This window comes from Nicotiana tomentosiformis, chromosome 3 (assembly GCF_000390325.3).
Source record: "Nicotiana tomentosiformis chromosome 3, ASM39032v3, whole genome shotgun sequence".
NCBI lineage: Eukaryota > Viridiplantae > Streptophyta > Magnoliopsida > Solanales > Solanaceae > Nicotiana > Nicotiana tomentosiformis.
The window spans coordinates 118661608-118667607 of record NC_090814.1 but is presented as its reverse complement, the minus strand read 5'-3'; positions in this window follow the sequence as shown (position 1 = coordinate 118667607).

The following is a 6000-nucleotide window of genomic DNA, read 5'->3' as shown; positions in this document are numbered from 1 at the left end:
TGTTAGTCAATTATATTGGATTATCATTGAATATTTCGAATAGATTACATGTTTTTGAGGTGAAATTAGAGGATTTAGGCCTAGGGATTTGAAAATGAGAAATTGAGATTTGGAGGTCAACTTGAAGTCGGACTTTGGCAAAATTAGAATGGGTAGACTCGTGGTTGAATGGGCGTTCATATTTCGTAACTTTAGTCGGATTTCCGAGACGTGGGCCCCACGGGCCATTTTTTAGTTGATTTCGGATTTTATTGAAAAATGTAGTATTTTTTATGGAATTGATTCTATAAATTTTATTGATTGTATCGAATTAATTATGACTAGATACGAGTCGACCAGAATCGAAAAATCGAAGAAAAAGCATACTACATGATTAAATTGGATCAAGTCGAGGTAAGTGACTTGTCTAACTTTGTGTGGGGGAAATTCTTCTAGGATTGATAATTGTAATGTGTGGGAAGTCGTGTACACGAGGTAACGAGTATGTACACGGGCTAAATGTGAAAGATTATGTTTTAAATTGTGTAGATCACTATTGCGCATTAATTAAATTATTTTATTTTGTTATATTCTTTATTATTGATTTAATGTTTATATTTTTAATTTGCTTGACCGTTTCCTGCTAATTATTTTATCTATTTAGTTGGAACTTGGTTTCTTTTATTCTGTGCATTATTTGAGTTGATTTTCTTTAAATTAAATATTATTAATATGAAGTAATTGACATTTTTAAATTTGGTATCTAAGAAACGTATTAAAGTTTTTGAAATACTAAATTGTTGAATTATTTTTTCCTGAATATTTTTGTAAGATTTTTGTACTCATTGTGATGGAGCAGTGAGCTCTTCATTGTGGAAAAATATTGTTGTTGAATAATTTTGGCAAGTTAAATTATTTGAACGCTTGAGTTGCAAATTGTGATATATTGTGATGTTAATACGCATGTGGTGATATAAGGTCTGGCTATTGAAATGCATGCGGTGAGATAAGAGTGGCTTGATATGCGTGGCCAGTAGGGGAAACTACTAGAAGTCATGCGGTGTGATAAGGATGGCTAAAATGCGGGATGCTATTTCGGAAAAAATATTTTCTTTAAAATAAATTGTGAAGGCTCCGCGGTGAGATAAGGAAATGAAATATTGTGAATTTATTTTTGATTTGGGACTACGAGGCAGTACCTCGCGAGTACCCTTGTTGATATTGATTTATGGCCACAGTTGCCTTTGATTATTTGTTGTGATTTTGTTAAAGTTGAAAGAAATTCTATTTTAATTCCACGAGATATTATTTGCCATTATTTTGAGTAATTAAATGGTGACATGCTACTTGATTCATTTCCATTGTCATTTTATTTTATTATATTGTTAAATATTTTACCATGCCATTATTATTTTTCAGTAGGGTCTGACCTGACCTCGTCACTACTCTGCCGAGGTTAGACTTGGCACTTACTGGGTACCGATGTGGTGTACTCATACTACGCTTCTACACATCTTTTTGTGCAGATCCAGGTACTTCTTACCAGCCCAGACATCAGTGAGTACCTGTGCACGGAGACTTCGAGGTATATCTGCCAGCGTCCGCAGACTCTGGAGTCCCCTTCTATTCTTGTTATGTTACTTCCTTATTTTCTTAGACTCTGTTATATAGAGACATTGAGGATAAATTCTTAGAAGCTTGTGACTTATTTCTACCGGGTTTTGGGAGTTGAAATTGTTTGAATTGTAGTTTATTTATTTCAGATGAAATTTTTATTCCGCATTGATAGGCTTACCTAGTCTTAGAGACTAGGTGCCATCACGACATCCTAGGAGGGAATTTGGGGTGGTGACATGTTGGTATCAGAGCTCTAGGTTCATAGGTGTTATGAGTCACAAGTAGGTTTAGTAGAGTCTTGCGGATCGGTACGGAGACGTCTGTACTTATCTTCGGGAGGCTATGGAATTGTTAGGAAAATATTCACTTCTTTGATTCCTTATCGTGCGCACTGTTGACTTCAAAGTTCTAAAAAATTGTCTTTCTATTCTCTCACAGATGGTGAGGACACGCACAACTCGATCTGATGATCAGACACCCGCGCCCCCTGTTGGAGCCGCAAGAGGTCGGGGTCGGGGCAGAGGCCGAGGAAGACCACGTGGTGCAGCCAGAACACCTGCACGAGCTGCTGTACCAGAACCACCAGTAGCTCCAGTTGGAGAGCAGGCACCTGAGACGCCTGTTACTACTCCTACACTTGAGGAGACTCTTACCTAGTTTTTTAGCATGTTTGGCACTCTAGCTCAGGCAGGGTTAATTCCACTTGCTCCTGCCACATCGCAGGCCAGGGTAGGAGCACAGACTCCCCCTGCCCATACTCCAGAGCCACGGGCCCAAGTTGACCATGGCCTAGAGTTTATACCAGTGCAGCCAGTTATCCCAATTTGACCTCAGATTAGGACAACAGTTTTAGAGGGGGAGCAGCTCAGTCTTGAGAGGTACAAGAAGTACCACCTTCCCACTTTCAGCGGTTTAGCTTCAGAGGATGCTCAGGGTTTTCTGGAGGAATGTCACTATATCCTTCGTACTATGGGTATTGTGGATTCCAGTGGGGTTGCTTTCATCGTATTCCAGTTTAGAGAAGCAGCCTACTAGTGGTGGCAGGCATATGAGTTGAATAGTCCGGCTGAGGCAGCTTCACTCACTTGGACTCAATATTCAGATATGTTCTTAAGGAAGTATGTTCCTCAGAGTCTTAGAGATACATGGCACACAGAGTTTGAGCAGCTGCACCAGGGTTCTATGGTTGTGTCAGAGTATGCGGTCCGATTCTGTGATTTGGCAAGGCATGCACCAGCCTTAGTTGCTACTGTTCGAGAGCGGGTTCGTAGATATATAGAGGGTCTCCACCCTAATATCAGATACAGTATGACCCGAGAGCTAGATATGGACATCACATACCAACAGATGGTGCCAATTGCTAGGAGATTGGAAGGTATGCGGATCCGGGAGAGGGAAGAGAGGAAAGCTAAGATACCCCGAGATTCTGGCATATATAATAATTCTCGTGCCCCAGTTGCAGCCCGTCATGGAAGAGGTTATGTGAGCCATCCTATTCATTCAGCACTTCCAGCTTCCAGTGGTATTCCGGCTACTCCCAGACCTCAGGTTCCATATTATACACCGCCAGTGTCTACTGTACCTCTTGTACGGGGTGCTTTCAGTGGGCAGTCTAATCGATCTGGCCCGAGCCACATCCTCCGAGGGCTTGTTTTGAGTGTGGTGACACTCGTCATATTATGATAGATTGCCCCAGGTTTAGGAGGGGTACACCTCCACAGATTTCTCAGGCCCCACCCATTCCACAGGCCCCTCAGGCTTCTCAGGCCATGATTATTGCACCAATTGTCACTCCACTTGCACAACCAGCTAGAGGTAGAGGTCGGACAGGTAGAGGTTGCCCTAGAGGGGAAGGCCAGGCCAGATATTATGTCATTCCTACTAGAACATATGTCGTTGCATTCGATTCTATTATCACAGGTATTATTCCAGTCAGTCATAGAGATGAATCAGTCTTATTTGATCCAGGCTCCATTTATTCTTATGTGTCATCTTATTTTGCTTCGTATTTGGGCATATCACGTGATTCCCTAAGTGCTTCTGTTTATGTGTCTACACCCGTGGGTGAATCTATTATTGTGGACCGCGTGTATCGGTCGTGTTTAATTGTTATTAGTGGTTTTGAGACCATAGCTGATTTATTATTACTCAGTATGGTGGATTTTTATATTATTTTGGGCATGGACTAGTTGTCGCCCTATCATTCTATTGTTGATTGTTACGCCAAAACGGTGACGTTGTATATGCCAGGTCTACCGCGGCTAGAGTGGAGAGGTACCTCGGATCATATTCCTAGCAGGGTTGTTTCATTTCTTAAAGCTCAACGAATGGTTGAGAAGGGGTGTGATGCGTATCTGGCCTATGTGAGAGATGTTAGTGTTGATACTCTTACCATGGAGTCAGTTCCTATAGTAAGGCATTTTCCCGATGTATTTCCAGTGGATCTTTCGGGTATGCCACCCGACATGGATATTGACTTTGGCATTGATTTATTGTCGGGTACTCAGCCCATTTCTATTCCACCATACCGTATGGCCCCAGCGGAGTTGAAGGAATTAAAGAACAGTTACAGGAGTTGCTTGATAAGGGTTTCATTCGGCCCAGTGTATCACCTTGGGGTGCTCCTGTCTTATTTGTAAAGAAGAAGGATGGTTCTATGCGGATGTGTATTGATTACCGCCAGCTGAACAAGGTTACAGTGAAGAACAGGTATCCATTGCCACGTATTGATGACCTATTTGATCAGTTTCAAGGTGCCAGAGTGTTTTCTAAGATCGACTTGCGTTCAGGCTATCACCAGTTGAAGATTCGGGAGCCAGATATACCGAAGACTACTTTCAGGACTCGGTACGGTCATTACGAGTTCCTTTTGATGTCTTTTGGGTTGACCAATGCCCCAACAACATTTATGCATTTAATGAATAGTATATTTCAGCCCTATCTTGATTCTTTCGTTATTGTGTTTATTGATGACATTCTGGTGTATTCCCGGAGTAGGGAAGATCATGAACATCACCTGAGGACTGTGCTTCAGATTTTGAGAGAAAAGAAATTATATGCAAAATTTTCAAAGTGTGAATTCTTGCTTGATTCAGTGGGATTTTTGGGTCATATAGTTTCGTGCGAGGGAATCAAGGTAGATCTGAAAAGATTGAAGTAGTGCAGAGTTGGTCTAGACCGTCCTCAGTTACGGACATCTGGAGTTTCCTTGGTTTGGCAGGGTATTATCGCCGATTTGTAAAGGGTTTCTCTTCTATTGCTGCATCTATGACCAAATTAAACCAGAAGGATGCTTCGTTCAGGTGGACCGAGGAATGTGAGAAGAGTTTCCAAAAGCTCAAAACAGCTTTGACTACAGCCCCGATATTGGTATTACCTACAGGTACAGGGTCTTATACTGTTTATTGTGACGCGCTGCGTATTGGTCTCGACGCAGTGTTGATGCAAGACGGTAGGGTGATTGCCTATGCGTCCAGACAGTTAAAGGTGCATGAGAAGAACTATCATGTACATGACCTTGAGTTAGCAGCTATTGTTCATGCCTTGAAGATTTGGCGGCATTACTTATACGGTGTCCATTGTGAGGTCTACACCGATCACCGGAGTCGACAATATCTTTTTAAACAGAAGGATCTTAATTTGTGGCAGCGGAGATGGTTGGAGTTGCTTAAGGATTATGATATCACCATTTTTTATCATCCCGGGAAGGCCAATGTAGTGGCCGATGCCTTTGAGTCGTAAGGCGAAGAATTTGGGAAGCTTAGCATATTTACCGGTAGTAGTGAGGCCTTTAGCCTTGGATGTTCAGGCCCTGGCCAACCAGTTTGCTAGACTGGATGTTTCCGAGCCGATTTGAGTTTTGGCTTACGTGGTTTCTCAGTCTTCTCTTTATGATCGTATCAGGGAACGTCAGTATGATGACCCCCATCTGCTTGTCCTTAAGGATATAGTTCAGCATGGTGATGCCAAGGAAGTCACTATTGGAGATGACGACATATTATAGATGCAGGGTAGGCTATGTGTACCCAATGTAGATGACTTGAATGAGTTGATTCTCCGGGAGGATCACAGTTCGCGATACTCCATTCATCCGGGTGCTGCAAAGATGTATCAGGACTTGAGACATCACTATTGGTGGAGGCGGATGAAGAAAGACATAGTTGAGTATGTAGCTCGGTGTCTAAATTGTCAACAGGTGAAATATGAGGATCAACGACCGGGTGGATTCCTTCAGAAGCTAGAAATTCCAGAATGGAAATGGGAACGGATCACTATGGATTTCGTTGTTGGACTCCCACGGACTCAGAGGAAATTTGATGCACTTTGGGTGATTGTGGATAGATTGACCAAGTCAGCTCATTTCTTTCCTGTGGTTATTACTTACTCTTCGGAGCAGCTGGCTCA